Genomic DNA, 22,711 nt, shown 5'->3' with positions numbered 1-22,711 from the left:
TGCAGAACAGACAAGGAGAGGAATTCAGTATTTCTGATAACGGGGCCTTGAGGTTCCATTCTAGGTTATGCATGCTTGCGAATATGGACATCAGGAGGATGATCTCAGAGGAGGCTCACAGGTCCTTGTACACGATTCATCCAGGTAGTAAAAAAAATGTATAGGGATTTGCGATAGTATTATTGGTAGAGCGGCATGAAGAGGGAAATTACCGAGTTTATGCATTAGTGTCTGACATGCCAGCAGGTAAAGGCTGAGCACCAGAGGCCGGCGGGCTAGTTACAACCGCTTTACATCCCAGAGTGGAAGTGGGATCATGTATTTATGGATTTCATGACGGGCTTACCGCCGACACCACATGGTTAGAATGCTATTTGGGTGGTCATTGATAGATTGACGAAGACCGCTCACTTCATTCCTATTAAAGTCAACTACTCCATAGATAGACTGGTGGAATTATATATTCAGGAGATAGTACGATCACATAGTGTGCCAGTGTCTATAGTATTAGACCGAGATCCACGTCTCACATCACGATTTTGGAGGAGATTGCAGGAGGCTTTTGGGTCTCAATTATCTTTCGGCACGACGTTTCATCCTTAGATGGATGACCAAACTAAGAGGATGATTCAGATATTAGAAGATATGTTGCGGGCGTGTGTGCAGGATTTTGGGGGTAGTTGGACCCAGTATATGCCGTTGGTAGAGTTTGCATACAATAACAGTTATGAGGCTAGCATCAGCATGACACGTTATGAGGCGCTCTACGGTAGGAGGTCTCGTTCTCGTTTATACTAGGATGTGATAGGTGAGAGGCAAGTGTTGGGACCATAAATAGTGCAGTAAGCCTACAACAAAGTCCGGCTCATTAAAGAAAGAATATGTGTAGCTCAAAGTTGGCAAAAGAGCTATGTTGATACTTGACGTCGAAAGTTGGAATTTGAAGTTGGGGACCATGTGTTTCCGAAGATAGCGCCATTGAAGGGAGTCATGAGGTTTGGGAGGAAGGGTAAGTTGAGCCCTAGGTTTATTGGTCCTTTTGTGATACTTGAAAGAGTGGGGTTAGTTGCCTACCAGCTAACTTTACCACCAGCCTTGTTCAGAATGCATGACATATTTCACCTTTCCATGTTGAGGAAATATGTCCTAGATCCCTTCCACATGGTCAGTTATGCAAAGTTAGAGCTCATATATTCACTGACTTATGAGGAGATACCAGTGCAGGTTTTGGACGGAAAAGAATAGGAATTGCACAATAAGAAAATTCCTTTAGTAAAAGTCCTATGGAGAAATCACATGGTGGAAGAAGCCTCTTGGGAGTTGGAAGAAGAAATACGACAGAAATACCCACACTTATTCAGTGGAGATCAGCACTAGGTATACAAGTAAAGTAAATGTAGTATGGTTTAATTTTATGAAAAGCAAGATGATATATGTGTGAGTAGTATTGTAGGTTATAGAACAGGTAATATTTTGGTTTTGGGAGAATTTTTCTTTTATGTATATATTGTAATCTCCCAGGACCCTGTATGTAACCACGGTATTCCTCCGCCATAAGTGAGGGTAAGTAATAAAATAAGTAGTCCATTTTCTTTAATGGATGTGTATAGTTCAGATAATAAATTTTGAGGATGAAAATTTCATAAGAAGGGGAGAATGTAGAGACCCAAGGAGGTAGTTAAATAATAAGAGAAAAGGAAATTTTAAAGGATTCTTGCAGGGTCTTATCAATGAGTGCAGTGCGTTCGTCAACGAACAGGCTTCTTGGGCTCGTCGACATGGACTCGCATCTCATCGATGAGAATTTACCGAGAGAATATTTCCCAAGGCCTGAATTTTGTCGATGAGGGGTAAGCATTCATCGACAAAACTCCTTCTTGGACTCATCGACGAGGCCACGTGGACCAACATCCTATAGAAGGCAAAAAAATCACTTTTTTGTGAAAGAATCATGCAGAACCCCCTTTCTCTCTCTGAAAATCGATTTCCTTTACCTTCTCTCTAGAAATCTAGCCTCATTTCACATTGGCTCGAATGATCTGAAGCCGCCACGCTACTCATGGGAAGTTTCTCTTCATATTTGCAGGAGTAGATCGTTGGTTATGCCAACTTGCGTACCATCCCAAAATTTGGGTAAGTTAGTTATTTTAATATTTATTAAGGTATTTGGTATTTTTGGGCTGAGGAAAGGTATTAGATGGGTTTATACTGAAGTTTTGTTCAGGGAAATGTAATTTCAGGGTGTTGAGCTGGGAACACCACGGGTGGAGGATAGGTTAATTTGTGGGTTTTTCAATAAGCCAGGTAAGGGGATAAATTACGTCAGTATTTTCATGGAATTATTTATTATTATTTAGTTTTTATTTCCAGAAAGATTATGTATGTTATAGAACTGGGTTTGAAAATACTGTTGTTAATAAGAAAATGATTTTAATACATTTTAGCAGGGAATATGATTTCTGTGCAGATCTTACGATTAGAACATGGTTTACTTCTTTGTGGCATGAGTATGAAATTCTATGATTTTATGTAATATCAAAATATTATGTTTTCAAAATAAGCATATTATCACTATTTTCAGGAAGATATTAAAAACTGTACAGGAACTATGTTTAAAGTATGATATTGAAACAGTACATGGATTTCAAAACTATGTATGTTTAAATATGTTGGCGTAAGGGTCATGGTAATACATGATATACTATGCCTACGTAAGGGCCGTGGTTTTACATTATATACTATGCCGGCGTAAGGGGTGTGGTTTTACATGTTATAATATGTTGGCGCAATGGCCGTGATTTACATTATATGTTATGCAAAAATTTATGAAAATATTATCATGATAGATATTGTTGTGAAACAGCCATGTATCATTATATGAAACTTACTATATGTTATCAGAACCTAGATGGCTTGGTTTAGACTCTCACGAAGCATGGTACCATAGCTATATGTTCACGATCATGTATATGTTAGTGCTACCACATGTCGTATGAGACTATGGGAGAACGGCAGTCGATGTGGTTTCATGGTAGTGTAGGCACACCTCTGGCAGTCCGAACTAAGAGGGGCAGATCCATCGTACTTCCAGACTTATGTTAATCTAGCGTGGTCAGCTAGCCATTGCTAGGTCCCACTTTCGGACCGCACAACCTAGTTATATGGGGGTAAGACATGACACCAGCCAACTCTCCATCCAGGGTGTTATTTCATGTACAGTTATATAAGATGATTTTCATGTATAGAAAATCAGTATGATATACCACGTTATGATAAATTATGTTTTACCCAGTTATGATACAGACAGTTTTACCAAATATGATTTATGAACTATTACATATATAACACGAAAATACTCATGTTGCCACACGTTGATGTTAGTTTATTTCCCTTACTGAGAGGTGTCTCACCCCAGCTATATATAAATATTTCAAGAAACCCAGATAGAAGAGCGGATAGAGCTTTGTGGCATTAGAGGTCGACTGATCTACTCTGTTAGAAAAGTAAGTCATTATGTTAGGGTCTGATGGATTTTTGGGTTATGACCCTAGGTCACTTTTTGATCCTTTTGGGATGTGTGTATATGTATTTGACAGGTTTTATAGAATTTTTGTATTATGTTTTGTTGGGTGGTTTCATATGTACATGATGTATGTTTTTCGCTACTTAGGTGTCAAAGGTGTATGACAAGTTTATTCTCTATACCCACAGGTCTGGGTGAATTATGTTTATGGATATAATGAATGTTTTATGTGAGGGAAAAAAAAATTATATGGTAAAATAGGCAGGTCGTTACAACTGTGGTATTGCTTTCCGTTGTGCACTAAAGTTTACAGAACCCTGCAACCTAGGCTCTGATACCAAACTATCACGACCAGAAAATTCTGCTTTATTTTCCTTCATTTTTTTTGAATTTTATTTTTCACATAATAAACTCTGATACCACAAAATATCAACAAAGACAACCTAGACCCAAAGTGGGGTACCAGGGATATAACTGTCCATAAATACATATTATCTATGCAGTAGAAAACACAAAGTACGTGAAACTCATATACAATGCCACAGTTCTACTATCTCCATAATTATACATGTACATCCCCAAAATCCATAAAACATCCTTAGGATTACAAAAAAACATATCTCCCACAACTCAAACATTTACCCTAAAACTAGGGCAGTACCACAACCTCCTTTACCTCAGAGCTTGCTTCGCCTGTCTATCTGGATCTCCTGAAATGTTTGAATTCTTGGGGTGAGACACCTCTCAGTAAGTGGGAATAGGTTATTATCAGTGTGTGGCAATATGAGTTTTAGTGTTCCAAATATACAACCAATATTTACCTTTTCTTTCACTGTGAAATCATGTAAAATTGTATCAACATATATATAACTATATTTCAAAATACATACTTTTATTTCACATCATACTTTGTATAAGACAATAACTCCATATCAGTAATATACATAGAAGAACTACCCAGAATGGATAAACAATAACGTCATGTAATAACCCCGCATGGTCCGGGTTGTGCGGCCCGTAGGTTGGACCTAACGATGGTTGGCCTAACCAGGCAAAGTCAACTATATCTGTATCTATATATATATTTGTATATATAACTATGAGTATGATTGGCCTACCTAGATGGTCCGGACTCCAGGGGGTAACTCTACACTTTTATGGCACAATCGACTGTATACCACCAACACTCTATCGGAGAAGTGTGGCTGCACTAGTATCTGTGAAGCTACGGTACCGTGCTTAACTATGGTTCATCAGGGTTCTAAAATCATATAATTTGATTTCCCAAACAATATAATAACATGATTTCATTTCACAAATCAGTATAATCTGTCATACAATAAATTTGTACAAAATAACTTAATACTATAACTCTATATAAAATACTGTACTGTAGTCCTTAATAGGACACTATCATACTATATAATTTATGTACTGTAGTCCTTAATAGGATGCTGTCATACTGTATAATTTTTGTACTGTAGTCTTCAATAGGACGCTGTGATACTATATAATTCTATATTGTAGTCCTTAATAAGACGTTGTCATAATTTCTGTACTATAGCCCTTAATAGGACGCTGTCATACTGTATAATTTCTGTACTGTAGTCCTTAATAGGACACTATAATACTGTATAATTTAGTATAAAATATCATCATACTATAAGTTTGTATAAATCCATATCACTGTCTCTATATACACATTACCATAAAAACTAACAAAATCATTATGCATAATATTCAACTCATACCACACATTTTAAGTGATAAACTATACTACAACATTCTGTTGAAAGTATTGGTATAACCATCTCTTAGATTTTACTCAAACTCAATAACTCAATTTCTTAAAACATACATATATCATTTCCAAAGTTCTCATTTTCATAAATCTGTATACTTGGGAAAACATATATATATATTACTCAGAAATCACATATTATAATTTAGTAAGTTAATTCTCTAAAAACGCCTGATATAATCTATTCCCCTTACCTGTTTCCTGGAGTAGTGCCTGCAGGGATCCCAAAACTATGCCTGCGGTGCTCACATAAACCATGTATCCATATATCCTAACTCAATAAGCTCAACCCCAAAATATTTATCATTTTAAAGACTCTTAAGACCATATATTTCAATAACTAATTAAACTTGAAAAACAACTTCCTTACCCCAGTTTTGGAGTGGTGCCTAGAAAGCCTCAACAGCGAAATTGCTCTGGTTAAACTGCGGAGAATTGCTGCCGGGATACCGAAATGATGTTTATCCTTTGATTCAAGCAAACATCGGACGAGAAATTGAGAGAGAGAGAGAGTGAGAGAGAGAGAGAGAGAGAGAGAGAGAGAGAGAGAGAGAGAGAGAGAGAGAGTTTTGATTTTTTTTACAATTAAAATGACTTAAAAGCCTATTTATAGGCTATTGGAACAGGGGAAATCGTCGACGGTTTGGCCTTTTAACCAAACCATTTCTACTGTTTTACCATTTACTAAGCCTTGATAACTAAAACCATTGACGGTTTTTTGAACTCCACCAAAACCATCGACAGTTTGGCCTGTGTCAAACCAAATTTTCTCTTTTCCTTCAATATTTCATTACTTACTATTTTCCGGATCTCTACAATAAAAAAACCATCAAAAGTAATTGCAACCCTGTCCTTGTCTCCATCTATCTTGTCATTTTTTTTAAAAAAAAAATGTTATTTCTTCTACTTTGGATAAAATTTCTTTACATGTCCTCTCTTACCCCAAGCAAAGCATTCGATATCTTTCCTTGAACGATACTTGCTTATGAATTTATTACGGTATCCAAGACCTTTGTTTTTACATCTCCCCTTGTTTTTTGTAATAAGAGCTTCTAGTTGAGAGAATGAACAACTTGTAGTTTTTCTCCTTGTATCTTCATTCAATATATTGCTTTTTACCAAACTCATAGACACAACTCCTTCAGAGGAAGAGTTTTTAACATAAAACTCTAAAAGTTTCCCAAATGTCTGGTAAAGAACCAAAAATCCATAAAGCCTAGACCTCATCATCAAAATAAATTCTTGTAGAAGCCAGCTGATTAAAATTCCCTACATTTCATTCAAATGAGTAGTAATAGGAGTATCATCTTTGTACTTCAAATTCATCGCTACTTTATCATGTACAATTTATTTTCCCCACCATAAGTTCAAGAAAAATGAAGAGATCTCACCAAAAGTAAAGGTTGTTGTCTAAGCCACAAAAACAAATGGAGATGACCTCCATATGACAATCAAACCAACCAGGTTTAAGAAAGACAAGTCACGAACATGGTATCACATATGGTATCACCATATGATAATAAAGATTAATATGATTGCGTAGACTCATCTATCCCCAACTTTCAACCAATTTTCCTCTCTAGCACTTGTTAGGATTTGGAGAATCCATGGGTAGGCTTGATATATGGATAAACACCAACTTGACTCAAAAGTTTAAGCCTATTGGATTTTGGGATTGTGGAATTCTTAACAATCTCCCCCTCACTTGTAAGTTCCAAATACTCCCCCTAGAACGGAAGTTATTACTTGACCACTTTCATGTTATGCAACCAGTTAGGAGTCACTACTCAACCATGGGAAAAAGTATGAAACCATGAGAGTCCACTTATCTAAGAGATTAGCAACTATAGGATGCACCCCTTTTCTTATATGGGATCAACATCTATAGAAACACATGCTTGACTATTTGAGTTCAATTAAAATTATTGACTCTGATACCACTTGTTAGTATTAGGAGAGTCCATAGGTAGACTTAATATATATTGATGAATAGAAAATTGATTTAAAAGGTTAAGTTTATAGGGTCTTGGTCTAATCATATATATTAGTACCCATCTTCTATTGTATTTTTTTTTCAATATGCAACAAACTCATAAGTAAAATTCTCATTGTTAGGTGGTTGTCTTGACACTAAGGAATTTATGAAGGAGAGGGGCTAGTTACTGTTCTGCTTGGAGTTTTATCGAAGTCGACTGTGTTATTCATAAATTCGTAGTCGATGATAAGTCCCATTGTTATTTTAGGGGTACTCATGGAGTTTTGAATCAACTCCAAGAGGAGCTTGAGGCTTTTTCTATTTTAAATGACAAGTCACTGTGCTATGAGAACTGCTTCTAGTCGACTTGAGCTTAAGATATTGCTGGCATGCTGGTCTTGTTTTTTGAGATGGTTATCCTCCACCGCTCATGGTTTGGGCAACGATTTGTAAATGCTGTAGTTGTTTGGCAGTGAGGAATGAGAAGGTGCCCGAGGTGTAATAACCCAAAAAAAAATAATAAATTAAAATTATTAATCAATTAATTAGTTAAACATTAATAAATTAATGTATTAAATAAACAAGTAAAAAGAAATATTATGAAAAAAAAAACAATGAAAAAAAATTAAGACTAATTATTAATTAATTAATTAATTAATTAAATATTATTGAACTAATTAATTAAATTAACAAATAAAATGAATAGTGTGGAAAAAAATTTAAAATAAAGATATGTATATTAAATTATATATGTACATATATAATATTAATATAATAATAAGTGGATATGTAAGATTGCATTGCAATTTGAAGATCAGATTTCAAAATTGAAATCTGATCTTTCTGAACTCAGTTCTCTCTCAACCTCTGCGTGCCATCGTCTCGCCTCTCTGTCTTCGCCTTTCTCTCTCTCTCCTCAATTTCGTCAGTCTAATGAGCGTCGATCGGGAAACGGAAGGTGCAGTTGGATTCCTAACTCCGCCACCGACATTTCTACTGGAGCAGATTTGTCGTGGGAGCGGCGTAGACATCATTCCTAGGGTAAGGTAACTTTCCACTAATTTCTCAATTTCTTGTTAAATTTGCTGTTAAATCGACGACTAGACACCACCATGAGGTCCTAGTCGTGATCGTCGTCATTTTGGCATAGGTAATTTTTCAATTGAGATTTTCTAGGCCCCACTCCAAAGTAAGAGTGGGATTTCAAAAATTTGGTAATTTGGATATATTTAAGGGTATATTTATTTATTTAGAATTTATGGGTTTAGGAAATATTAAAATAATATTTTACTCAGGATTAATTACATGGAACTAGGGTTTTTATTTCAAGGTCCGGGTGAGCGCTGCAGGTATCTTTTGGGGGTCCCTGTTGGTGTAGATCAAGAAACTAGGTAAAGGGGAAATTTATGTATTAAATCAGGTTTTTATGAATTAAAAAGGATTATGTGTTATTTATGTATATATTTTTTATGTGGGTTTAAAATGTCAGCCATGAAATTTATGTTTCTGAGCCTAGGATTGTCGATATAGTTATATATATGTGAAAGTAAATGAATGAAAGTGAAAGGAATTTTCTGAGGGATTAAATAAGAAATGAAATGTATTTACAGCGTATAAATGTTAGTCATGGGTTGGCTTATTTTGTAAGGAATGTATATGAATTTTATTGTTAAACTGTGTGGCATGAGATTCTGTGAAAATATATGTTAAATGTATGAGATGCAAGTTAAGTAAGTAATGCATTGTGAATAAAACATGATATGGACTATGTTGCTTGTGTGTGTTAATGCAACCATGTAAACAGCTAAAAGATGTTGGGTAAAATAGTTGAAAGATCTTGGGTATGAAATGAAATGAAATGAAATGAAAATGGAAATGAATGAAATAGAAATGAAATGTGAAATGAGAACAATGTAAAATGGGAAAGAGTTACTTAAAGTGAAATGAAATGGAATGTTAAAGTTATGAACATAAACATATGTGAATGGTTGAGTAATGATAGAAAGAATAATGTATTATGATGCTAGAAGTATCTATGCTTGTAAAACATGTTACGATTGGGTGGGGCGTACTCTTCGCCTGAGGGCTTGCTGAGAAAGGCGAGTGCACTAGTAATTTCAGATGTAGCAGTAGTTGCATAACGTACTAGGGCAGAGGGAACCTACTTGTATGTGCGGGTAGATTTCCCTATCCTTAGGGTCTTTGCCGGTAAGCTATTGTTGAACGGTGTGAGTACGAGATCAATCTAACACTTGAGGGCTTACTGAGTAAGATGAGTTCCCTGGTATGCTTTATTAGTGACCTTAGGGTTGCCTAAATATCATAGAAGAGGGGTGCTACTTGTATAGGCGGGTAAACACCCCTATCCTCGGGTGATCTCGTGGGTTAAATCTTTTGCATGTGTTTGATTAGGATAAGAGAATGATTTCAAAAATTGTGTTAACGATTTTCAAATGTTAAATATTATGTTATTATATAAACTCATGTTAGCCACACACTGTTTTAATATATTGTTTCTCTCCTTACTGAGATGTGTCTCACACGAATATGAATTTATCTTTTTCAGGATTTTCTCAAGATCGAGCTTTGAGAGCTTGAGGTTTTTATATCATTATTGGGAAATACAAAAATAAAATGGTATATTTCTATGTTAATTTTAGGGAATGTAAATATTTATGTTTTATGTCTTTATGTTTTAAGGCTGTTGAGTAAGGAATGATTGTGAAAATACTGAAATGTTTTGGGAGTTATGTAGATTTATGGAAATGCAGGTGATTCATGATTACTATGGATTATAGATAGGAATTAGTAAACTCTAGTATTATATTTGTTGGAAGATTATAATTATGTTTTCCGCTGCGTATATGTTGATTATGGATTATTAGGGATTTTATCAGGTATAACGCGCCGGACTCGAGTTTAAGGGTTCAGGACGTTACACGAGGAGTGTCCCACCTATGCTCTCCTCCAAGGCACAATTGTGTGCCAAGTGCACTACCACGCATCAAAAGGAAATAAATTGTGAGAGGGACGATCAAACCAAAGCTAAAATTCTTAACTATGGTCCACTTTTATAGCTGGTCCGAACTCCAGAGGGTAACTCTACACTTTTATGGCACAATCGACTGTATACCACCAACACTCTATCTAAGAAGTGTGGCTGCAATGGTATCTGTGAAGCTACGGTACCATGCTTAACTATGGTTCATCAAGGTTCTAAAATCATATAATGCGATTTCCAAAACAATATAATAACATGATTTCATTTCACAAATCAGTATAATCTGTCATACTATAGATCTGTACAAAATAATTGAATACTGTAACTTTGTATAAAATATTGTACTGTAGTCCTTAATAGGATGCTGTCATACTGTATAATTTATGTACTATAGTCCTTAATAGGACATTGTCATACTATATAATTTCTATATTGTAGTCCTTCATAGGACGCTGTGATACTGTATAATTCTGTACTGTAGTCCTTAATAGGACGCTGTGATACTGTATAATTTCTGTACTATAGTCCTTAATAGGATGCTGTCATACTGTATAATTCCTATACTATAGTCCTTAATAGGATGCTATACTATATAATTTATGTACTGTAGTCCTTAATAGGACATTGTAATACTAGATAATTCAGTATAAAATATCATCATATTATAAGTTATAAATCCATGTCTCTGTCTCTATATACACATTACCATAAAAACTAACAAAATGATTATGCGTAATATTCAACTCATGCCACACATTTTAAGTGATAAACTATACTATAACATTTTGCTGAAAGCATTGGTATAACCATCTCTTAGGTTTTACTCAAACTCAATAACTCAATTTCTCAAAACATACATATATCATTTCCAAAGTTCTTATTTTCATAAATTTGTATACTCGAGAAAACATATATATATATATATATATATATATTACTCAGAAATCACGTATTATAATTTAGTCAGTTAATTCTCCGAAAACGCCTGATATTGTTACGACCTGAGGAATAATAGTATTTAAATAATAAAGAAAAGGATAAATGGGAAACAGGAACAGAAGGAGGAAGCGGGTTTTGTCTTGCGTACTAAGCTTGTCGACAAGGGTGTGCCTCATCGACGAGAAGATATCGAGAGGATGTTCTGGATGACATTGAAATTCATCAACGAAGGGGGGAGTTCGTCGACAAATTTCCTCTTGGCCTCGTCGACGAGGTGACGAGGCTCGTCGACAAATCCCACAATATAAATAGTGTTAAACTCATATTTTACGTAGAAATTCAGCAGAATTCTCTCTCTCTTCTCTTTCTACAGTTCCTCTTCCTTCTCTCTTCGATTTTGGCTCCGTTGTTTTCCGGATCGATGATCTGAGGCCACCACAATGCTCCTGGGAAAGTTCTCCCTAAGTCTGCGAGAGCGAATCGTCGGTGGGACGAAGTTGAATTTCATCCCAGATTCAGGATAAAGTTTTTTTTTGTCAAAATTTGGCTTTCCAGTAGTTGTAGGAAATGTAGTAGGTGAAGAAATAGTAATATTCTATTCTGGAAAACATTGTTTTCAAGGAATTAAGTGGGGAGTCCTGCGGGTGTAAGGCCCGTTACAGTAGGGGATTTTAGTCGGAATTAGGTAAGGGAAATATACTATGCTAGGCAACTCTGGTATGTTTTCAGTATAAATTATACGATTTTACTAGATTATCATTCAAAATAGAAATTTATACAGTTCATCAATTATGTTAAATATGTTTAAAATTACTATGTGACTTAAAAATATAGATATAGTCCAGAAACATGTTTTACAGTAATTTTCAAGATTATGTTTATAGAATATACAAACAGGAAATATGTTTTACAGCAATTTTAGAATACCATGATTATACAGTTTACAGTACCATGACATACAAAATTACAGTTAATTTTAGAAATATAGTTGTTATAGAAACAATTTATTTCAGCGTCATGGTTAATAAAGTTATTACAAAATCATGGTTAAACAAATAGTTATATACAAAAATGCACTATATGGTATCAGACCCTAATGGACTATTACAGATACAATTTACAAAGCACGGTACCGTAACTATATACAGTTCAGAATGCAACCACATATTCAAATAATACGTGATAAATAAGTCGATTGTGCATATGTTGTGGACAGGCTCCCCATCAGGTATGGGTTGAGGAGGGCCGATCTAACTAACGGAGCATAGTGGTTTATCCTAGTAGGCCAGCCATTGATAGATCCCACCTACGGGACGCACAACCTCGTCATGAGGGGTTAAATCATGACATATGACTATCCATCTAAGGGAGTTTTTTCGGTTATTACTATGTATATATAGTTTTATAGAAACAAAGAACATACTTATGTACATTAGAGGTATTATGAGTAGAAACCTAAAATATGGATATGTTAAGTAACATGGATATAGGTGATGGTTTATATTATTTGCACCGTATTTACAGATTTAGTTATGCATGATTATATAGAATCAGACTGTTAGAAAATTTTAACTTATTTGCCACACACTAGCAATAGCATATTTCGTCTTACTGAGCATCATCTCATCCCATTAAATTGACATTTTTTAGGTGATCCAATTAGGCGAGCTGATCAGGCTCACAAGTAGAGGGTTTTAGTGCTGCCTTGTCAGTAGGGTGAGCATCCTTTGGGGTAGAAAATATTTTTGTATAGCGCTTTTCAGTTATATACGTGTAACTTAAGGATAATCTAGCTCTCTGGTTTTGTAAGATTTTGTGTATGGTTATGGATATATGACTACAACTTCTCGCTACTTAGGTGGACAATTAAACCTAAAATAGAAAGTATCAGAGCAGTGTAATTTCAGTTTATATGTGAATAACAGTATATATGGAAAAAAATAATAATTTAAATTATAGCAAGTCGTTACAATTTGGTATCAGAACCTAGGTTGTTAGGTTCTGTAGAGTTTGGAGTGCAACAGAAGCAATACCAGAGTATAGGAAATTATTTGAGGTTTTTTCTATAGTATGGGTATAGGATTTTCAGTGGTGGTTTCTGTATTTTTCCTGGGTGACGATTTCAGGAAAACCATAGTAAATTATCATCGGGTCATGTGTCTAGGTTGCAAAACCTGATTCTAAATTTAGAACAGGGAAGATAGTAAAACATGAATATGGGATTTTAGTTGAAAGAAATAGATAAGGATGGTATAGGCGATAAGGTTCTTAAAGTGTGTTCTTTGTCTTCAGGATGGACCTAGGAAGTAGTGGCACGAATGCTTCCATCATGGGTGGTGGTGATACGGATGCAGTACTACACAGCGTCACATAGAAAGTGATGACTGAGATGTCTAGGAGCTCAGGGGAGCGTAGCTGCACGATTGAGCATTTTACGCGGATGAAGCCCCCATCCTTTGCTAGAGGAGATGACCCGGTTATAGCTGAGAATTGGTTCCAGGACATCGAAGAGACATTGGTTGTGCTTCCTTGTACAGATGAATAGAAAGTAGTATTTGTAGCGTTTATACTGATAGGGGAGGTGAAGCTCTGGGGGAGATTAATGCGTCTGATTGAAGAGTAGAGGCTGGTTCTAGTGCCGGTGACATGGGACAGATTCAAGGAACTGTTCTTCGAGCGATATTTCACTGCTATCATTTAAAGCACGAAGGCAGCAGAGTTTATGCACTTGGTACAGGGGCAGATGACAGTATCTCAGTATGTAGCTCGATTTATCGAGTTGTTGCGTTTTGCCCCACATCTAGCACCAGATGAAGAGAAAATGGCAAGAAAGTTTAAAGAGAGGTTGCGGCAGAACTTGTTTGAGTAGGTGATTGGTTTCAGGACTCAGACATTTGCAGAGGTTGTAGACAAAGTTGCTATTATCAAGAGAGGGATACAAAGAGGTATAGCAGCCCAGAATCAGAGGAAGAGGCCTACTCCTTAGAGTTTTCAGGCTGATTCCAGCAGGGGCCCTTGGAGAGGAGGCCATGATAGGAGAGATCAGTGGCAGACAGCAGGACCTTGGGAGACTCAGGGTATGCAAAACTTTTCGGTATGTCAGATATGTGGGAGACGACATTTGGGGGAGTACCAGGTTGGGAGAGATGTTTACTATCGTTGTGGGAGACCCAGCCACATGGCGTGTGCATGCCCAAGACCGCCAAATCAGGTTCCAGCTCCCAGGCCCTATCAGGGAGGATATTAGGCACCTCATGGAGGTCAACAGAGGAATGTAGCCATAGTGAGGGTTTACGCATTGATGTCGGGTGATGCTAAGGCTGCTACGAATGTGGTGACAGGTACATTTACTATTTTATCACATCCCATTATTATTTTATTTGATTCAAGTGCTACTCATTCCTTTGTCTCTATATCCTATGTAAAATTATCTTGAAATGAGACTCAGTTATTAGATAGAGAACTGTCAGTAGCTACACCGTTTAGGTCAGTGATAAGGTGTAAAAGGGTACTCAGAGGCTATTCTATAGAAATTCATGGGAGAGTGCTACCAACTGACCTGACCATGTTAGAGAAGTGCGGGTTTGATGTAATACTGGGTATGAATTGGCTGGCAATTAATTATGCCAGTATTGATTGTCATAAAAAAGAAGTAGTTTTCAGACCCCCTGGTGAGAAAGAATTTAGGTTTACGGGTTCACGTGTTCGTGCACCGTCGTAGTTGGTATCCGCTATGTAGGCAACCAGATTGATCCTAGATGGAAGTCAAGGGTTTGTAACTTTTGTAAAAGAAGTGACAGAAAATGAATTGAAGTTTGGTAGTACACCAGTCATGCGAGAATTTCCCGATGTATTTCTAGAGGAGCTAACAGGGTTGCCTCCCGAACGCGAGGTGGATTTTTCTATAGATTTGCCTCCAGGGACAGCGTTGATCTCTAAGGTTCCCTACCGTATGGCTCTAGCTAAATTGGGAGAATTAAAAGATCAGTTGCAAGATTTGCTGGATAAGGGATTTATACGACCTAGTGTATCGTCGTGGGGAGCTCCAGTGTTATTCATAAAGAAGAAGGATGAGACTATGAGGATGTGTACTGATTATAAGGAGATAAACAAGGTTACTATTAAGAACAAGTATCCTCTACCCCGTATAGATGATCTGTCTGATCAGCTCCAGGGCACTCGGGTGTATTCTAAGATTGACCTCAGATCAGGATATCATCAAGTGAGAGTAAAAGCAGAGGATCTTGCGAAGACAACTTTCAGGACCAGGTACAGGCACTATGAATTTCTTGTTATGCCTTTTGGTCTGACGAATGCCCCAGCTACGTTCATGGACTTGATGAATAGAGTCTCTCACTAGTATCTAGACCAGTTTATAGTGGTTTTTATTGATGATATACTGGTCTACTCGAGGAGTTTTGAGGATCATAAGGTGCATTTGAGGCAAGTACTGTAGATGCTCAAAAATAGAAAGCTTTATGCCAAGTTTAGTAAGTTTGAGTTCTGGCTTGAAAAGGTTGCATTTTTTGGCCATGTAATCTCAGGGGATAGTATTTTAGTGGATCCCTGCAAGATTGATGTGGTGGTAAATTGGGCCAGGCCGAGGAATGTGCAAGAAGTTAGAAGTTTCTTGGGACTGGCAGGCTATTACCATCATTTTATAGAGGGGTTTTCAGCCTTATCAGGACCTCTTACGCGGTTAACAAGGAAATATGCTAGGTTTGTGTCTGAGGAAGAATGTGAGCAAAGTTTCCAAGAATTAAAGCAGTGGCTCGTCGCTACACTAGTACTGATGATTCCATCAAGAGGTGATGGTCATGTGATTTACAATGACGCGTCTTTGAGAGGGCTCAGTTGTGTACTGATGCAACATGGTAGGGTGGTAGCGTATGCTTCCAAGTAGTTGGAAGAATATGAAAAAAACTACCCTACTCACGATTTGGAATTGGCTGCGGTTGTACACGCATTGAAGATCTGGAGACATTACTTATATGATGAGAGTGTGAAATATTTTCCGATCATAAGAGGCTAAAGTATTTCTTTACACAGAAAGAATTGAACATGCAAGAAAGGAGGTGGTTGGAACTCATCAAAGATTACGACTGTACCATCAGTTACCACCTAGGCAAAGCAAATGTGGTGGTTAATGCTTTAAGCCATAAATCAGAAGATACAGCACAACTAGCAGCAGTAGTTCAGCACTCAATTCATATGGACTTGGAAAGGCTTGGTGTGGAATTAGTGAAGGATGATCCTCAGGCGCTTATTGCCAGTTTGGTTGTACAACCTACACTATATGAAAGAATCAAAGCTACTCAGAGGGATAATCTAGAATTAGTAGAAGTGATAGCTAGAATGCAAGATGGTCAGGGAGAGGAATTCAGCATTTCTGACGATGGGGCTTTGAGATTTCGCACCAAACTATGTGTGCTTGCGGATGATAGCATTAGAAGGATGATTCTAGAAGAAGCACATAGATCCTTGTACACTATTCATCCTGAAAGTACAAAAATGTATAGGGATCTGTGGAAGTATTTCTGGTGGAGTGGTATGAAGAGGAAAATAGCAGAATTTGTGCAACAGTACTTAACGTGCTAGCAGGTTAAGGTTGAGCACCAGAGACCAGCTGGTCAATTGCAGCCACTTAACATTCCTGAGTGGAAGTGGGACCACGTATCCATGGATTTTGTTACTGGACTACCGTCGGCGCCTTATGGTCAGAATGTCATCTGGGTAATTGTGGATAGGCTGACAAAGACAGCTCATTTTCTGCCCATTTGAGTTAGCTACCCTGTGAACAGGTTAGTAGAGATTTACATACAAGAGATTGTTTGACCCCATGGAGTGCCGGTATCCATAGTCTCGGACCGTGATCCACGTTTTACATCGTGGTTCTGGAGGAGCTTGTAGAGGGCATTAGGGACTCAACTAGCATTTAGTACTGCTTTCCATCCTCATACAGACGGTCATACTGAGAGAACAATTCAGGTACTTGAGGATATGTTGCGAGTGTGTGTATTGGATTTTGGGGGTAGTTGGAATCAGTATATGCCATTGGTGGAATTTGCCTACAACAACAACTACCAGGCTAGCATTGGCATGGCTCCTTATGAAGCACTCTATGGTAGGAGGTGTCGTTCCCCTTTATATTGGAGTGAGCTGGGTGAGAGACGAGTTTTAGGGCCAGAAATAGTACAATAAGCGTACGATAAAGTTCGACTCATTCGAGATAGAATCAGTGCAACACAGAGTTGGCAGAAAAGTTACGCAGATACTCGCAGTTGGGAACTGAAATTTGAAGTGGGAGACCATGTATTTTTTGAAAATAGCTCCATTAAAAGGGGTTATGAGGTTTGGGAAGAAGGGTAAGTTGAGCCCTATGTTTATTGGCCCATTTGAGATACTCGAGAAAATTGGGTCAGTTGCATATCGGCTAGCTTTACCACCATCCTTATTCAGGATTCACAACGTATTTCTTGTTTCAATGTTAAGAAAATACGTCCCAAATCCTTCCCATATTATCAGCTACATAAAATTGGAACTCAGTGATGCTTTAGCATACGAGGAAACTCCAGTACAGATCCTAGATAGAAAAGAACAGGAATTGCGCAGCAAAAGGATACCATTAGTGAAAGTCCTGTAGAGGAATCAAGTGATAGAAGAAGCTTTTTGGGAGTTTGAAAATGAGATTAGACAGAAATACCCCCACTCGTTTAATGGGTTCTAGTAGTGATGTGTGAATTAAAGTAGTGGTAATTTTGTTTTGTTTAGTACAATGTAATTGTGATGTAGAGTATAGGATATGTAGTATGTTGGTTTTGGGGGAATTTTCTTTTATACTTGTAATCTCCCAGAACTACCCATGTAACCATGGTATTCCTCCGCCATAAGTGAGGGCAGGTAATAAAATAAGTAGACCACTTTTCTTAAGGGACGGTGAATCATATGGATAAGTAAATTTCAAAGATGAAATTTTATAAGGAGGGGAGAATGTAACGACCCGAGGAATAATAGTATTTAAATAATAAAGAAAAGGGTAAATGGGAAACAGTAACAGAAGGAGGTAGCGGGTTTCATCAACGAATGCTTCGCGTTCGTTAACGACGTTGCGTACTGGGCTCGTCGATAAGAAGATACCAAGAGGATATTATGGGGGACTCTGAATTTTGTCGACAAAGGGGAGAGTTCATCGACGAATTTCCTCTTAGCCTCGTCGATGAGGTGATGTGGCTCGTCGAGGAATCCCACAGTATAAATAATGTCAAATTCAGATTTTATGCAGAAATTCAGCAAAACTCGCTCTCTCTTCTCTCTCTACGGTTCCTTTTCCTTCTCTCTTCAATTCCGACCCCGCCGTTCGCTGGTTCAACGATCTGAGGCCACCACGACGCTCTTGGGAAAGTTCTCCCTAAGTCTACTGGAGCGGATCGTCGGTGGGACAAAGTTGAATTTCATCCGAGATTTAGGGTAAGGTTTTTTTGTCAAAATTTGGCTTTCAAGCAGTTGTAGGAAATGTAGTAAGCCAAGAAATAATAATATTCTGTTATGGCAAACATTGTTTTCAAGGTACTGAGTGGGGAGTCTTGTGAGTGTAAAACCCATTACAGTAAAGGATTTTAGTAGGAATTAGGTAAGGGAAATATGTTATGTTAGGCAACTCTAGTATGTTTTCTGTAACGACCCGAATTTAAATTGGAAATTTGAGTAATAAAGAGAAAGGGAAATGCCTCCTAGACTCCGCATTCATCGACAACAATGCATTTGGGTAATAAAATAATTTTAAAGAGATTGCCTGAATTCAACGATGAACACAGGGTTTCGTCGACGAAGGCTTAAAGGATTTCGTCGACAAACACAGGGCTTCGTCGACGAAGAAATGCCGAGAGGGGTTTTTGAGCTGACCGAATTTCGTCGACGAGGAGTGGATTTCATCGACGAAATTTGTGAAGGACTTGTTGACGAAGGTCGGGTTCGTCAATGAAATCCCCAGTATAAATATGTAAAAACCCGATTTTTAATCACTTTTCACGCTTCTCTTTCTCTCATCTCTCTCCCCTTCGGCCCTCTCACTCTCTCTCTTCGATTTTGGCCCCATGAGTTGCCAGATCAAAGATTTGAGGCTACCACGACGTTCCTGGCGAAGTTCACTACGAGTTTACCGGAGCGGATCTTTGGGAAAATGAAGTTGGAAATCATCCTTGGGTTGAGGTAAGGCTTTTTAAGCCAAATTAGACTTTATGGTAGTTATAGGAATTGATGTACGCATGAAAATACTAATGTTTAGTACTGGGGATTTTGAGTTTTAGGGTATTGAGTAGGAAATCCTACGAGGGTCGGGCTAGGAAATTTGAGGGCCTTTCTTAGTAGCTAGGTAAGGGAATAAACTAAAGCAGATATTTTCCATGCAAGCTATTATAATTTATGAGTACATTTATTTTCAGAAAAGCATATGTTATATTTGTTTATCATATATGAAACGTATGGTTGGAAAATACTGCTATTATGATTAAAAAGTATATGTATGTACGAGATGCTAGAAATGACTATTTTAGAACATGAATCATGACTTTAAACGGCATATGTGTGGCATGAACATTACTTTTATGTGAAGTGAATCATGATGTGAACGATTTTATGAGCGAAGCATATTTTCAGATATTATGAAACGATGAGTATATGGTGATAGTTTTGACGATTATTTGATGAACGATGTATTTTCAGAATGTAACTACCTGAAACAATTGCGGCCCGAGGCCGTATTTATTATATTGTTGGCACGAGACCGTATTTATATTTTGGCGTGAGGCCACACTTATATTATCGGCGCGAGGCCGTATTTATTATGTTATCGGCATAAGGCCGTATTTACTATGATTTTGGCACGAGGCCATATGTATGATTTCGGCGCGAGGCCGTATCTATGTTTTCGACACGAGGCCGTGATGATGTTATGTATGATCATGTACTATATGTTATTACAACCAGGATGTTAGTTTAGTTCAGACTAGGAGCTCGGTACCGTAGCTATGGGTAGTTCAGATTTTGGCACGAGGCCATATTAGTGCTAACCATTCCACGAGGGGATGGGAGATGGATAGTCGATGTGGCTTTCAGTAGAGTGTGGACGTCCACCTGGCAGTCCGAACCAGGGTGTGGCGGGCCCATCGTACTTACAAACATATTTGATTCGACAATGGTCGGCCAGCCATTGTCGGGTCCCGCCTTTGGGCTGCACAACCCGTCATGGGGGGTAATACATGACATTAGCTAGCTATTCATCCTGGGTGTATATTTTCAGTACTACAGTTACAACAGATGTTTTATGTATGTTATTACAAGTTATAACAGATGTTTATGTATGTTATGATTTATTAACGAATATGAAAATACATGATTATCCAGTATGATATTATGATTATTTCCAGAGTTATGAAATGTATGGTATAAGTATAAGCACCTTAAATGTTCATATTGCCACACAACTGTATTTAGTTTATTTTCCCTTACTGAGAAGTGTCTCACCCCCAACATTGATATATTTTTCAGGAAACCTAGAGAAACGGGAGGGTCAAGGCCGCCATTGAGTGAGTGGAGCTTCCCTACTAGAAGGGTAAGCTTTGTACTAGAATCAGTAGATTTTTGTTATATGGTCCTAGTGTCCTTTTGATATTTTGAGGATTGTATATATGTACAGTACTGAAAGATGTAGTAAACTCTGGTATTATGTTTTTAGTAATATGTTTTATGGATGGATGTTTGGAATTTTCATGTTTCCTGCTGCTAGGTTTTTCGCTGTGTATGACAGGTGTCCCCGTACCCACGGGTTCGGGTTGCCTATTTTATCCATGATGTGACATTTTATGTTAAGAAATTAGGGACGTTACATTTTCAGTATAAATTATACGTTTTTACCAAATTATCATTCACAGCAGAAATTTATACAGTTCTTCAATTATGTTATTTAAATTACTGTGTGACTTGAGAATATAGATATAGTCCAAAAACATGTTTTACAGTAATTTTCAAAATTATGTTTACAGAATATACAGACAGGAAATATGTTTTACAACAATTTCAGAATACCATGATTATACAGTTTACAGTATCATGACATACAGAATTACAGTTAATTTCAGAAATACAGTTGTTATAGAAACAATTTATTTCAGTGTCATGGTTAATACAGCTATTACAGAATCATAGTAAAACAGATAGTTATATACAAAAACGTACTATATGGTATCAGACCCTGATGGACTATTACAGATACAGTTTACAGAGCACGGTACCATAGCTATACAGTTCAGAATGCAACCACATATTCAGATAATACGTGGTAGATAAGTCGATCATGCTTATATTTTGGACAGACTCCCCATCAGATATGGATTGAGGAGGGCTGATCTGACTGACGGAGTATAGTGGTTTATCCTAGTAGGCCAGCCATTGATAGATCCCGCCTACACGCCGCACAACCCTGTCATGAGAAGTTAAATCATGACATACAACTATCCATCAAAGGAAGTTTTTTAGTTATTATTATGTATATACAGTTTTACAGAAACAGAGAATATACTTATGTACATTAGAAGTATCATGAGTAGAAACCTAAAATACGGATATGTTAAGCAACATGGATATAGGTGATGGTTTATATTATTTGTATCGTATTTACAGATTCAGTTATACATGATTATATAGAATCAAACTGTTATAGAATTTTAACTCATTTGCCACACACACTAGCAATAACATATTTCGTCTTACTGAGCGTCATCTCATCCCATTAAATTGACATTTTTCAGGTGATCCAGTTAAGCGAGCTGATCAGGCTCGCAAGTAGACGGCTTCAGCGCTACCCTGTCAGTAGGGTGAGTATCTTTTGAGGTAGAAAAAATTTTTGTATAGCCCTATTCAGTTATATACGTGTAACTTGAGGATAATCTAGCTCTCTAGTATTGTAAGATTTTGTGTATGGTTGTGGATATATGACTACAACTTCTCGCTGCTTAGGTGGATAATTAAACCTGAAATAGAAAGTATCAGAGCAGTGTAATTTCAGTTTATATGTGAATAAGTATATGTGGAAAAAAATAATAAAAATTCAAATTATAGCAGGTCGTTACAAATATAATCTATTCCCCTTACTTGTTTCCTGGAGCTATGCCTGCAGGGATCCCAAAACTATGCCTGCGGTGCTCACACAAACCCTGTATCCATATATCCTAACTCAATAAGTTCAACCCCAAAATATTTATCATTTTAAATACTCTTAAGCTCATATATTCAAATAACTAATTAAACTTGAAAAACAACTTCCTTACCCTAGTTTTGGAGTGGTGTCTGGAAAGCCTCAATAGCAAAATCATTTTAGTTAAACTACGAAGAATCAGTGTCGAGATACCGAAATGATGTTTATCCTTTGATTCGGGCTAAAATCGGATGAGAGAGAGAGAGTTTTGATTTTCTTTT

The sequence above is a fragment of the Malania oleifera genome, chromosome 10, assembly GCF_029873635.1.
Source record: "Malania oleifera isolate guangnan ecotype guangnan chromosome 10, ASM2987363v1, whole genome shotgun sequence".
Classification (NCBI taxonomy): domain Eukaryota; kingdom Viridiplantae; phylum Streptophyta; class Magnoliopsida; order Santalales; family Ximeniaceae; genus Malania; species Malania oleifera.
The sequence above is the reverse complement of the archived record's forward strand: the minus strand, read 5'-3'. Positions refer to the sequence as shown.